General features: G+C 41.0%; 1 protein-coding gene across 2 annotated transcripts in view; it reads right to left on the bottom strand.

The window, feature by feature from the left end:
* The window catches only part of KANK4 (KN motif and ankyrin repeat domains 4), a 62,871-nt gene extending 47,808 nt beyond the window's left edge, over positions 1–15,063 (bottom strand). For both annotated transcript variants that reach the window (XM_053392210.1, XM_053392213.1), the window contains exons 1-2: positions 14,665–15,063; positions 5,781–5,848 (exon numbers count right to left, since the gene is read on the bottom strand). The gene's annotated coding sequence lies outside the window, so the exon portion shown is untranslated. The remainder of the gene's footprint in view (positions 1–5,780; positions 5,849–14,664) is intronic.
* Between the last annotated feature and the right edge of the window lie 272 nt (positions 15,064–15,335).

Here is a 15,335-nt window from a genome sequence, read left to right as displayed (position 1 = left end):
AGGATTGAGAATGAAGTAGCCATTTGCACTAGTTTGCAGAGGGCAGGGTTGTTACTGAAGGATTGTCTGACCCAAGTCTGGTTTAAATATAATTCATCAGAAAAAAGGAGAGCAGGGTCATTGAAGTTGTCCATCAACAGCCGGCACCTAGACAACAAACTGAACAGGCAGGCAGGCAGTCTCTCTCTCTCTCTCTCTCTCTCTCTCTCTCTCTCTCTCTCGTGGTAGATGCTAATTGTATTCAAATCTGTGTCTTTTTTGTTCTTAGACATAAAAGACCACCCTGGTATTATATTCAGAGAGAGAAGGAGTATTGTCAGTTTGGGAGTAAATCATACAGGGAATAACTTGGGATATTCATGTGTTGTTGTTGTTTTTAAAAAATACAATTAAAAAGCTGTTTCCTTCATTTTTCAAGCTATGAACAATACACTTGCAATGACCAATGGGCATCTTTCAATTTTTAAAATATACAGCCAATTCCAGATGCTTCAGAGGTAGTATGCAATATACCGTATTTTTTGCACCATAACACTCACTTTTTTCCTCCTAGAAAGTAAGGGGAAATGTCTGTGCGTGTTATGGAGGGAATGCCTACGGGTGGCATGCCTACGGATTTTCCTCCTCTAAAAACTACGTGCGTGTTATGGTCGGGTGCGTGTTATAGAGCGAAAAATACGGTAATTTGTGTGGTTTATCTCCAGCTTTTGGCTATCTGAGATTTATATTTATTCAAGGATAAGATCAGAGGATTTGAGCCACCACCTCTGCTGCTTGGTGAATGTGCAAAAAAGGAAAAAGATTATAATCTGAAATGTTTACGGAGAAAACAAAAAGTGAACATTGCTTGTGAAGATATAGTGGATGTTTCATACATCTCAAGCTGGCTGGATTTAACAATGATTTTCACTTCTAGTCTGGAGAAATAACAGCAACAGAGGTGTAAATTTGAACTGAAGCACTGACAAATATTTGACATCAATAACATTTTCTGACTATACCTACAGTTACTCAGGTTCAGCTGCTGTAAGGCTGTGTATGCAATACTGGCTAAAAATGCAGCTAGCCCTTTATTTCACACTTTGGTTGGGGGTAGAGAATGCATCCATACTCCCAACATTAGATTGTGAAGCTCTGTACACATAGCTGCAATCCACATCTGTCCTGGAAAATACTGTGTTCTGATGAATTTCCCCCCAAACCAGCTTTGATCTGATTTGAAAACTTCAGCCATATAAGGACATCCATGCCCATTCTCCACCCGCTGGTGTGGGCAGTATTAAGTAGTGGGTGGACATAGCAGACGACACAGAGATTTCTCCAAGTAGTTCTTTATAAGTGAGCTGGGACTGAACTGAACTGAACAGCTAACAGCTCAGCCGGCCTGCTTTTATAGGCAGCCGGCTGTCAACATTGTACCAACAGCAGCCCAGGGTTTCCCGCCTAAATTAACTTACCTGGACCTGAGTGAAAACTATATACACAATACCCCCTGGTGGCTAGGGTGAGAACTTCAACACATAATAGGCAAACATCAGGTGACTTAGAAATACAACCATACTGACTTCACTGTGTTTTTAGCCAGTAATGTGTGCACAGTCAGCATTTAAAAATAAACTATAGGGTAGATACAGGATAGCTATGGGTTGTGGTTAACATTGATTTTTAATTTTTAAAAAATATTATTTATTTATTAAACTTCTATACCACTCCTCATCCAAAGATCACAAGAACACAAAAATGCACACCATAGTAACCAACAAAAACAAGATTCCCTCTCTCCCCCCTCCCAATTTAAAAGGCCCTGGATTGTTTAATTAACCAAAGGCCTGAGAGAAGAAGAATGTTTTTGCCTGGCGCTTAAAATTAGGGTTGCCATATGTCCTCTTTTTCATGGGTATGTAAAATGAGAGTCACCATAGCGATCCAGATTTAAAAGTAGAAGTCAGCAAAGGTGTCCCTCTTTTTTTACTCTTCAAAATTTGGCAACCCTACCTAAATATACGTCACGAAGCTGCCAGGTGAGCCTCCCATGTGAGAGCGTTCTACAAGTGGGGAGCCACCACAGAAAAGCCCCGTTCTTGTGTTTCCACCCTCCAGACTTCTTGTGGAAGAGGCACACAAAGAAGGGCTTCAGATGATGGCCACAGTTTCTGAGTCAATTCATATGAGGAGAGGCTACAAAGTAAATAGGTGTGTGTAGCACAGCCTAATTGTCCTTATTTTTCAACTTCCACATACGTCCTCAAGGGCAGATTCTCAGGCATCCTTTTCCAATATAGAATAAAGGTGGGAAGAATAACGCAAGTGATTATTTTCCTTCTGAAACATGCATTGAGAACTTGTCATGTTGAGCAGATGGGACAGAGAGCGGGAAGGGTGGCAGCAGTACAGTACACCTTCTCACGAGGCCATCCTTACCTTATATTTTATGATAGTTCTGAGATGAGTATTAATCCATGAGTCAGATAAAGCAGTATTTAATCAAACAATGCTAGCAGCCAATGCAATGTGAATTGAAGGTCAAGGCTGAGTCCCACGCCTGCACTTAGGCAGTATTTCACCTTAATGAGATTACCTTCCAAGACCCCTGGGGCCTAAAGAAATTAGTAGCATTTAGTGATCTTCTTCAGCGATAGCTCTGTCTTTTGAAAATTAAAATTGATTCTTATTGTCTTGACATGTGAAGATCCAGAATGTGCCCTTTGGCCTTGTATGTCTACGGGAGCTGACAGCAGGTGTGGAAGCAAAAGCTCTTATAGCACCATGAGCAGATTGTGTGTCTCAGGGCCCCAAACGCGGAGGAGGGCGATAGAAAATGGGTGCGCTCTACCAAGTTCTAGGGGAGCGCAGCTTGGGCTGCAAGCCCATTACTGTGAAGAGAAAAATCGAGGCTCAATGGTAAACCTTGCTTGAGAATATGTATGCAAATTCCCCCTCTCCCCCCCCCCGTATTTCCAGCATCTTAGCTGGTGGAGAGGGGAGAAGGAAGTTTAAAAAAGGAAGGAAAGGAAGTGGGATGAGGCTGGATGTTTTGAATGTGGGAGGGAAAAGGGAAGGAAGTGGGTTGGTTTGGATAGATTGTGCATAAAAAGAAGTAGGGTCCATCTGTAAAAATTGGGATGGCTTGCTGTTGTGCTTCAAGCATTGCCTGCGGGTGGCGCTGTGGGTTAAACCACAGAGCCTAGGACTAGGCGATCAGAAGGTCAGCGGTTCCCTTTACCTTTACCTTTTATATGGGGTGTCTAGCTCTTGTGAGATTGTCTGGAGCCAATTTGCTTGTACAATATGCAACCAATGCAGACATGGCCAGCTACGAATATAATATCAGGCAGTCAGAAATGCAAAGAGCACAAGTAATGGGAACTAAAATAGACTAATCAATCCTTCCGTTTTTCAAATAGACAAGGATTGGAACGGTGCCTTTGTCTGTTTAACTGCTGTTTTTGTTCCACACAATCATCTTCCTCTATGATGCATTGACATGAAGAATGTACTTTTCCCATCACAAATGCAGTTGGGAGCAAACCTGATATATATTTGCTTTAAAAGTTGTCTTTGAGGGCCATTCAAATCAAAGTCGGGCAGGTTAAAAAAAGAAAGAAAGCCAAAATAATATACACTGAAAAGGGAGCTCCTGACTATCATATTTAGAGCTAATACTTTTTCTTATTCCACGTCAGATTGGCTGTTAACCCTGAAGGATTTTCAGTTTGACTTGGTTATTTGAATATCTGGTAATATTTAATTTGTAGGATAATGCTTTCTTGGCACATCCGTGTTTTCTCTCTGACTCTGGAAGACTGTGGTCTGTATGTGTAAGTGGATTTAGGAGGAACTAGTGCCCCAGTCTTGTTAGACAGATACTTCCAACAATCCAGTCTTGTGTGAAAACATTCACAAGCCAACTATCAAAAGACCAGAAACTGTCTAACTTTATTTATTCTAGGTAAGCCTTGCAATCAATAATTTTATTTTTCCTTCCGCTTGTGGACTTGGATAGCTTTTAAAGCATTGGGAAGTTCTTCATGTAAACTTACTGCCAAACCAATTTACCTGGAGTTGCCAAGCTTTAAAAACCATGCGAGCTGTTGTGTGTATACACCAAATGTGTATACATCACACATTATATGTGTATACACCATATATTTAAAGCACATTACCCTGAAAAAGAATGCCAAGAACTGTAGTTTACCCCTCACAGAGCTATAGTCATCAGCACCCTTAAACTACAGTTCCCAAGATTCTTGAGGTGTTTGCTTTAAATGTGTGTAATGTATGCAGCCATCAGCCATGTAAACAACATACAAATAGTGCTATGCACTTAGAAGAATGCAGTGTAACTCTGGAATGTGAGGGTTCTTTCCTATACAGTCGTACCTTGGATCCCAAACGCCTTCCGAGTCAAATGTTTTGTCTCCTGAATGCGGCAAACCCGGAAGTGAGTGTTCCAGTTTGCAAACTTTCTTTGGAACCCAAACGTCTGACACAGCTTCCGATTGGCTGCAGGACTTCCGAGGTACAACTGTATTTGCAACCCTCAGCCTCCAAACTTTTGCATTTACTTCAGTGGGATTAATTCAGAGCAAGTGTTTCAATGCTATGTTTTAAAATCCTTCTTTTAGGAAAAATGAGTTTATTTTTCTCCCAAAGTCATTTTCAATTGCCTTAGTTTTAGTTCCATTTTCCGGCTCGCAATTTATTTTCATCTGGTGCTCAGCGTGCAAAGGTTTAAGATTAAGGCTGTGCATATTTCCGTCTAAAAACAGAATGAAAAATTAAGCAATATTTTGCAGGCAGACCTAGCTATTGATAGATGTCTCAAAGAAATTAGAAACCAGCATGCTGTACCTCAGCCAGACAGAGTGATATTTATATTTGTTATAAAAAGCTATTTCATGAGGAGCATGTATTAAACTGAGCACATGGCTGTACCGTTCAGAATTGGCTGAAGAATCTGAAGTGCATTTATTAATTTCAGTAGAACTTTCACCAGTTAAAATGCATTTAAGATGACACATTGTGAGCTGCAACCTTAAATGTACTTGTTAGAGAATAAAGCATGGCCGATAATCGGGGATAATGGGAGTTATAGCCCAACAACATCTGGCCACAGCTTTCCCATTCCTCCCCTGGTCTAAAAGTCATGGCTAGCTACCAATACTTTGGTCAATGCTTTCCTATCTTTGTGCTTTTTTACATTATATATAGTTTATAAATACAAAGCCAACAGCTTATAAAATATATGGAGAATAACAGTAGCAAATGCAAAAAGATGTGTGTCAAAAATAGCAGAAGGAAAAACTAGTGTTACTGTCTTCTCATGCTTCCTTGAGTGGTGAGAAGTTCCAGGGGCAGCACTATGGGATTCATTTTTCTTTTGACACGAGACCACTGCAGACAAATGGTGCCTTTGTAGTATTCCTTCCAATTATAAATATACAAGCAGAACACAGTGGAGGCAGACAGGTGCTCCTTTAGCGGGCAACACAGCTGCTAATTCTGCATGATTCCCAGAGAGCAGCTGCTGCTACTGCTGCCCTCTCCAAGGCTGCAACACCTCTGTTTAGCTAACTCCAGCTGCCTCCTCTCAAAATTCAAACTGCAAAATGCTTTATTTTACCTAGCACAGTCCTTGCACTGCACTGTCTCCGATTCCAGCCCTATTGGGGAATTTCCCATTCAGGGAACCATCCACTGGTACTGAGAACTGTTAAGGTTCTTAAGTCTCTGACAACTACTATGTGACAGTTCAGACAACTCATCGTGGCAAAACTCACCTAACGTCATTGCCCCTTCCAAACGAGCTTGGCTGTCATTACTGAAATGGATCACACTTGCAAGTTTCCTGAGGAAAAGAAAATTAGACAAGTTAACAAGAATCAAGAGCACACAGGATAATACATAGTTGACCAATTATATATTTAGAAATGCGTTTCTTTTCCTTCAGGTCAGATTCCCTTTAGTGAATGAAAGACGACATGTACCCCTTACACAAAGCCGTTGCCCCAAACTCAGGTACATGCTTGCACAAGATCGATTTTTCTTCAGATAGCAAGCTTCTGTTCTGTCACTCACCAACATAAATTAGAATTTCTCCGACAATGGGCTCTCCTCATTATGTCATCAAATTTCTAAAATGGAGTTTCACTAATAAGTAAGGTTCTGGAGGTCCGTTCTTAACCTGAAACTGTTCTTAACCTGAGGTACCACTTTAGCTAATGGGGCCTTCCGCTGCATCACCACACAATTTCTGTTCTCATCCTGAAGCAAAGTTCTTAACCCAGGGTACTATTTCTGGGTTAGCGGAGTCTGTAACCTGAAGCATCTGTAACCTGAAGCATCTGTAACCCGAGGTACCACTGTACAGGCATTCAGCAATCAATTTGTTTTTCTTCCTCTCTGCTGATCTTGACTATACAAATGCTTGGCATTTAAAACCTGCAGGACATTTATTCCTAAGTACTGTAATGTAGCCTCAAGCCCAACCCTTCTGCAGTAGGGAGGTTATAAAAAATAATAACCCTTCTAAAAAAAACCACCACTGCAAAAATACATTTCCCCCTATTTGGCCACAATAAGTTTTATTTGTCTGTGAATTCTGCTTAGGCCTCCTTTCAAAATGCCAGTGTAGTTCCAGGTGTGTTTTTTTAGATGTCACTTTCCCAACAGCATCTTTTGTCATTGTTGACAGGTACGTTTATTTTTGTTCTAATAGAGGAATTCTCACCAGCCTCAAATATGAGGACTCAGAAAGATGATGATGGTAACAACAATAATAATAATTTATTATTTATACCCCACCCATCTGGCTGGGTTTCCCCAGCCACTCTGGGCGGCTTCCAACAAAGTATTAAAATACAGTAATCCAGTAATAAAATACAGTAATGATAGCGTATATTATTCAAATTATTAAAAATGTGTTTATGGTCAGCCAACAGTATTTACTTGATGATTTGTGCTTCTGTCTGCAGAACAAATTTGTGTTAGTAGAGACTCCTGCTTAGGGTTGCCATATTTCCAAAAGTGAAATGGGGGGAATACTCCTGCTATTATTGTTTCCCATTAATTGTTTCCCATTAAGATGATTATTTGCTGGGGTCTTTCTATCCTAGGCCCAGAAATGGGAGAGAGAAAAATGTTCCTTATTACTGGCAATAAAGAGTCAAGGTGCACCAGGATTTCTTCACGTTGTGAACGCTCAGCTGTCGTGTGTAGGGAATCCCAGAAGCATCTCTATCACTCAGAAAGCAGAACCCTGACTGGCAGTGGGCCAAGATCCAAAACTAATTCCTTAAGCCAGGTTGCCTTTTCACTTGCTTCTTTTGAAACAGCAGCCCCTAATACCACATGACAAACTACATTTAAAATTGAAGGGCCTTGCTGAAGCAGTTTCTGCTACTCCATGGGGATAAGATTGAATCTCGGAACCAAACCATTGAATGCAGTTGCATTGTCTGAAACATGGTGGTGCTCTATTTTTTTTTGTTATCTTTTCTGTTTAGTTCAAGCTATTCGATTGGGTTAGTTTGCTTGTATTATTTTATACTATGTTTAGTTTAAATTGTTAAATTACGTTAGTGTTGTATTGTTTTTATACAAATCCAGGTTGGGTTTTTTGTATTTATTGATACTATGTTTACATACTTCTGTTTCTAATACATTCTTGGAATCAATTTTATTGTTTATATGTTGTGAGCTGCTTAGGGCAGTTTTGTAGAAAAGTGGAATATAAACAAACAGATGATGATGATGATAAGTTGTTTAAGGGAAGAGGTGTCCACTGGCTTAGAATAATGCGCTAGCCCTTTAGATCCTGCTCACGGCTGCATACCCTCCAACATTTCTCCAATGAAAATGGGACGTCCCATTCCACAATGATAATTTTGCTATTTGTACCAGCACATCTTACTGTGTTGCCCCAGCCACTTTGGACAGCTTCCAGCTTATATAAAAACATAATAAAACACTTTAAAAACTTCCCTATACAGGATTGCCTTCAGATGGCTCAGGGCTCAGAAAACTCCATACCCTCCAACATTTATCCAATGAAAATAGGGACATCCCAAGGAAGAGTGGTCTCATTCTGGGATCAAATCAGAAACTGGGACAGCTTCTCTAAATCAGGGATGTCCCTGGAAAATAGGGAAACTTGAAGGGTCGGTGGCTGTTAGAGCAATCCTATACATGACTATTCAGAAGTTGAGTTCAATGGGACTTAGTATAATGCAGATCATTGGTTCATCTAGCTCAATATTGTGAACACAGACCAGCAGCAGCTCTTCAGGGTTTCAGATGGGGGACATTCCCAGTCCTCCCTAGAGATGTCAGGTATTGATTTTTTGCAGGCTGGGCATGTGCTCTACCATTGACCTATGCCCTTTATTCCCAGGTTTGTAGTCTTAAGTGGCATGTCATGGGGGTGGGGAGAGAAATTCAGTTTGCTTCTAAGGGTGAACCTACCTGATCTGCACTTTCTAAAACAATATGCAAACTGAAACACAGTTATCCCTCAAAATTTGCATCACTCTGAATTTTGCAATACTGTACAGTCCTGCAGCAAAGTAATGCGTACAAAAATGAATATAACAGAGTAAGGGCTGAAACAAAATCCATGCATTATTGAGAGGAACGTACAAAAATGCATTAAAAAACTAGGGGAAACTGTATACTAAAATGTGCTAATAATAAAAAAATAATATATTTATATTTAATATATTTATATATTTATATGCTGACCATCTGCCCCAGCCACTCTGGGCAGCTTGCAACAGATTATTTTTTAAAAAACCCCAACCATTGAAAACTTCCCTATATGGGGCTTCTAAGAGTCAGGTGTTTATTTTCTGGACATCTGGCAGGAGAAATTCAACACTAAAATGCTGGTGGATTTTCACGAGGACTTTTTATCAAAACACTTTTCAAACTGATGTAGAAATGTGAAACTCTAAACTTTGTAAAGCGGGAAAAATGAAAAACTCAGAGAAATCAAACCTACATAACTATTTGCCCATTCCTGGCTATCATGCACTTGATTAATTTGAGAGATTACTGAGGAAATGTGTGTATCTTTTATTGATGTAAGACTGAAGTGTGCCTCTAATTTACTTTAATGCGAGGACTATGCTGCAGTTAGGGACGCGGGTTGCACTGTGGGTTAAACCACAGAGCCTAGGACTTGGCGATCAGAAGGTCGGCAGTTCGAATCCCCACGACGGGGTGAGCTCCCGTTGCTCAGTCCCTGCTCCTGCCAATCTAGCAGTTCGAAAGCACGTCAAAGTGCAAGTAGATAAATAGGTACCGCTCCGGCGGGAAGGTAAACGGCATTTCCGTGCGCTGCTCTGGTTCGCCAGAAGCGGCTTAGTCATGCTGGCCACATGACCTGGAAGCTGTATGCCAGCTCCCTCGGCCAATAAAGCGAGATGAGAGCTGCAACCCCAGAGTCGGCCACGACTGGACCTACTGGTCAGGGGTCCCTTTACCTTTTTATTTTGCAGTTATCCAGTTTGAAAAATGCTGTTCTGTAGTATTAGTACAGTACTGCAAATTAGGCAAGTGCCCTTACTATTTTGTTTTACCACCATGCATACTATTTAACAGCTGGTTCTTTTCTTATAAATTGTAGACCATTACATGAAACAAAACTTCCTGCATTAGCAGAACTCTAGGAGCAAAACAATCTGAAGGCATTTGATCAGAAATTAGGCTACTCTGCCAAAGACAAATGGATTTTGTCACTCTGGCACTTCAGGAAAATCAGAGCATTTTGCAGTCTTTCCAGCTGTGCGGTCTCTACCTAGTGTTGAGGCCTCAGAAGGGAGGTTAATAAAGGAACATATGGTATGTGTACAATTTGCACAGTGTCCACAAAACTCGCACCATAATTTTGACAATGCAGGAAGCCTATTAGATTTATAGGTTTAATGTTGAAATACCCTGGGGCCGAAGTAGGATTTTAAATAGGCTGGGGTTTCCATGGTTTATGTGAAGCACAGAAACAACTAAAGGTTGCAAGAGACTCTCTTGCAGGGGTAATGCTTTGTAATGGAGACTCCTTTCAGCTCCTTAAAGATTCTGCCTCCCGGAAAGCTGTGCTTTTCAAGTGCTGTGTGTGGTTATTTTTGGCAAAGTATATGGGGAGCTTTTGGTTTTCCAAGTGCAGTTATTTTTGCAGACTGCAGTTATAAAGTTTATAGAATTAGAGCTGGTTTAATCTTATCCATCCAAACACTTTTCATTGCACATACCATAAGCAGGTTTGCTCCCTCCACCACCTGCTTTCTGATGCTGTGCAACAATTTCTGCTTGTGCAATGGGACTCCCCACACATGCATCACACCCTCCTCAGAGTGTTAGGGGAACTCCTAGAACAGATTGAGGGGATACACAAGCAAAAATCCTTGCACTGTTAGAATGAGTTACTTAGCACTACATGGGATTCCACCTTATATGTATATTTTATCAGGAATAATTTCATATCTGAAAATGCTGATATTTTCTTATATTTTAACTGAAACCTCCGTCCTGCAGCTTCTAGTGTGCTAGGCTTAGGAAAGCCAAATGATCTTTTTTACATAGGACAAGCCCTCTATTTGAAAGACTGTCTGGGGATAGTTTTCTATTTGAAAGGTTCTCTAGCCCAAATGTGGTTTAAAGATAATTATAAAAAGGGAAGCCTTAGTGGTTAGCACCTGGGCAGCCAACAGAGCAGGTCTCCTTGTCAGTCATGGTGAGATGGACTCTGTTTCTATTACAGAAATTATTTCTGCATTTGCATCTCTCAATAAGTAAACTGGTATATGCAAATTGTATTCAAAACTACATATTTTGGGGTGATGTGTAGTTGGCCACATATAAGTACTCTGTCTCCATTGATTCTGGAATAAGATATATGCATGCAATGAACACATGTGAAACTAACATAGACCAGAAATAGATTGATATGTCTACCTCTATTGCACACAATTGTATATATTACCATTGGTACTACCTTCTTAAGTATATCACCTTGAAGCAAGTTTTAGGGTTTACTTTGAACCTTTTTTCCTAACTAAACTGCAAATACAAGGTCAAGAAATCCCTGATATACATTTACATTTTTTTGAGTATTTACCTTTTCTACAAACCGCACCCAAGGTAAGTGTTATGTACTGAGTTGACATTTTAGTTCTTGGCTTCTATATTTAAAAAATGAAATTGACATTCAGGATCAGTCTTACATTGTGTAGCATGATGGTATGTGAATCTGATGTATCTGTTTCATATTGAATATGAAATATTTACAAAGCTACATCCTCATCTTATGGGGGATTTCATTTTCCCTATATAAATCCTGTCAGTGAAAAGGAGTTGCAAAAAACAGAAGCCCTTATAAGAAACAATGTCTGTGTAATATGAAAGCCATCATATGAGTAAAGTGGGGGGGAGACATAACTCAGGGCTTCTGAAGGTGTGTGTGTGTGTGTGTGTGTGTGTGTGTGTGTGTGGTCCATCTTAAATGGAACAAGCCTGTGTTCCCCAGATGTTCACTTTGTCTTGCCTTTGACAGGTTTACAATACTGTATTTAGTTCTTTTTTCTATTGTAAAATAAAGGTGCCATTTCATCACTCTGTTGTGCTGTGTAGAACTCTTTAAAAGCACAAAATGTCAGAGAAGTCACTGAAGACCTTCAGCAAGCCATGTTCTGAAAGGAATAACTTATCTCTTCCAGAACCCCAGAGGGCCAATTCACTATTTACAGAGTGTTTTCCCCAGTTAACATTCTAGGGCTATCTAATGCACAGCCTGTGACTATCCAGTCCCAAAAGTTTTTTTTGTGACTCCTCAATTTGTCATTTTAAAAATGCAATAATAGTGATAATAATACTTAATAAATAATGCAACTGCTTCAGTGGGTTATATGCTGTGATGCCAAAGGCACTCCAAAAAAAGTCTGTGTTTTTGTTAATGTGCTGAATGCTCTGTCAGCATCGCCCTTGAGCCAGTGCCACTAACTGGACTCATACACTTCAGCCCCGAATGGGCTAGGCGAGCTGGGTAGCACTTCCAGAGACCACCTTCTGCACAGGAACAGGTCAAAGTGCTGTGGACTCACAGCTTAGAGTTGTGAGCACCGGATTCACTCCAACAAGAAGACAGTCGTCGCACAGCAGAATATAGCAGAGTCTAGCAGAGTATAAACGACTTGGAGAGCAGCTCTGTAGAATATCTTCTTTATTCTATCTACAATTATAATACAAACATATACAGAGCTAAATGAGGTCTAAGCATAAAGAATGCTGCACTGCACTGAGTGTCTGCAGCTGCTCTTAGCAGCAACCTTATCTATACACACGATCTCTAACACTCAGCCTCTCTCTCTCCAACACACTGACTGACTGACTGACTGACTCACTGACTGACTGATGTGGTGCTGGAGCAGAATAAGTAGAGAGCAGAACACGCCTCCTCCTCTCTGGAGAATCATCAGAGATCATCAGGAGATTCTTGGATATGGGAGGGGTGAAATCTCCTCATGCTCCTATATGTCCCATGCTGTGATGTCAAGTTTTTTTTTGTGGCCCTCCAAGGCCCCCACTCTAACTTGTCTATTAAATTGATTCTTTCTGATTGCTCTCATGTGATTGCCCCATTGTGATGCCAAAATTACATTTACTGACCACTCCTGTGTCCCCTGCAATGATTCTGATACTATAACTTTTTAATGACTACCCTTTCTTCCTCCTCCTTCTTTGGTGATCACTCATACCCGAATAAGATTGTTCTCCAAGAACATGGTCTTAACAGTGAGTCCATAAGTGACTCTGGAGGCCAATTCTAGATCCACACGTCCTTCCACAGTGGGGGCATAGGTTTCCAGGCAGGAGTTGAGGGTTTGCCAAACGTGCCTTCCTCTTAGCTCATTTCTCCTTTTTGCCCTGAGTTCATGCTTCTTCGAAGTCCATGACACCTTTGGTAAAAGCTGTTCTCCAATTGGAGGACTTGCAGGCCAGTGTTTCCCAGTTATCAGTGCTTATGGTACATTTTTTTAGATGTGCCTTGAGAGCGTCTTTAAACCTCTTTTGTTGTCCACCAGTATTTCGCTTTCCATTCTTGAGTTGGGAATAGAGTAGATGCTTTGGAAGACAATAGCTTTGTATGACTACCCCAATCCCCTCACAAGTGTATCATTTAAAAACAATGAATTCCTATGTTTCAACCATACAAGTGTTTATATGCCACTCCCAATCTATGCCGAATGGTAGCAAAATTCCAGAGGGTTTCAGGTGCTCATCCAGGGTTGTGATCTATGCTGTCAGTGTATGTTAGGTATGAATGAGAAAAAAGAAAATAAGTCCTGGGACGCAGGGTAGATACCCCCTTTCAACTTTCTCTGTTCCCCAACGTTTAGTTCCAGTAAAAAAATAATGCAGTCATACCTCGGGTTGAAGTAGCTTTGGGATGAATATTTTTGGGTTGCGCTCCGCGGCGACCCAGAAGTAATGGAGCACATTACTTCTGGGTTTCACCGCTCGCGCATGTGCAGACGCTCAAAATTATGTCCCGCACATGCGGGGAAATGGCGAAATGCAACCCGCGCAGATGCGTCTTATATTTACTTCAGGATGCGAACGGGGCTCCGGAACAGATCCTGTTTGTATCCAGAGGTACCACTGTAATAGTAAACTGAGGAACATAGTGTGATAATTCTGGCTGCTGTGTTTTAAATACAGTACACACACAATATGAGCACCATCTAGTGGAGACAGGGAAGATCTGTTTAAACACACTCCCATATCTAGTTTCTACCTTTTTGTCTTTCATATACTGTACCATTCTTCCTATTCAAGGAACCCGCCACAAAGGATATACTATTTTCTCAATGCATGATATTGGAGTTTACACTTGTCAGAAATGACTGGGGCATAAAAGACGCCCCCCCCCCAAGAAAACAACAACCCAAAGTAGGGTCCCATTAGATTCATGTATTGCTTAAAATGGAACAAAACAGGTTATGACTACACATCATGTGTTCTAACACTGAGCAGCTTTCCTCACCCTGGTGCCCTCCAGTTTGCTGAGGTTGATGCGACTTGTAGTCCAAGACATCTGGAGGGCACCAGGTTGGGGAAGGCTGCCCTAGACCAAAGGCTCCAGTTATCAGATTCACCTGCCATACCTTGATTTGGCAAAATACAAGCCCAAGTCAAAATTTTGAAAATACAGTGGTACCTCAGATTACATACGCTTCAGGTTACAGACTCCGCTAACCCAGAAATAATACCTCGGGTTAAGAACTTTGCTTCAGGATGAGAACAGAAATCGTGTGGTGGCAGTGGGAGGCCCCATTAGCTAAAGTGGTACTTCAGGTTAAGAACAGTTTCAGGTTAAGAACGGACCTCCGGAACGAATTAAGTACTTAACCTGAGGTACCACTGTAGTATAAGGCAGTGTTATTTGATAAGTTTCTATTTACCTTTTGAAAAGGCTTTCCTATTCTGGTATCAGTCCCCACCCGAACCTATATTGACCAAACTATTCTGTTGATCTTCCCCCTATTATATCAACTGTTTGCCCCAGCAACGTTCCTCACTAAAGTTTCTATGGCACAGTCTACATGGCACAGAAATGACCAACTGGACATTCCCCACAAAAGGCTGTGAAAGGGAAATATTGGGACTTACTGTACATTCATTTTCTTTAGGGGATGAAGGGTATCCTTGGATATATGGGATCCAATGCCATCCACCTGAGAGTTCTCAAATAACTCAAATGTGAAATTGCTGATCTTCTAAAAGGTGAGAAGGTTGTGGGTCTTCAATTCTAAACACTTATAAAACATCCTGCCAATCCAACTGCAAATACAGGTCAGGACACTGTTATCTCCCTATTGCTGGGGCCTGAATGTGGAGATCTGTGAGGGAATGGCTAGTCACGAACAAAATCCGATTAATATTGCAGATTAATTGCTGAGACCGAAAGAGGAATTTACAACAATCCTGCAAAGTAGTACAGTGTTGAAGTCCCTCCGACTCCCTGGTGGTAGAATGGCAACGCTGGGTGAAAGGCTTGCAAAGCTGATCATAGCAGAAGCTGTCTGCACTGGAGGCAAGTTGTATAATCAAAGCCATCACCCTAATCCTGTTTTCCTCTTTCTTCCCTGACCCCAAAGCAGTTTTATGAGAGGGCATATTCCAGCCCACAGGGATCTTTCAGTCTTACTACTACCAATGTGTCAGCCTCCTTTCACAAGTTTTCGTTAAGGAAAGAGTGGTTTGATCTCTTTTTTTAATTGTTGCAAAGGAGCAATTTTAGCCTTAGGCCAGGTATTTGATCTCTTTTTTTAACTGTTGCG

The sequence above is a fragment of the Podarcis raffonei genome, chromosome 6 (genome assembly GCF_027172205.1).
Source record: "Podarcis raffonei isolate rPodRaf1 chromosome 6, rPodRaf1.pri, whole genome shotgun sequence".
In the NCBI taxonomy this organism is placed as follows: domain Eukaryota; kingdom Metazoa; phylum Chordata; class Lepidosauria; order Squamata; family Lacertidae; genus Podarcis; species Podarcis raffonei.
The sequence above is the reverse complement of the archived record's forward strand: the minus strand, read 5'-3'. Positions and strand labels throughout refer to the sequence as shown.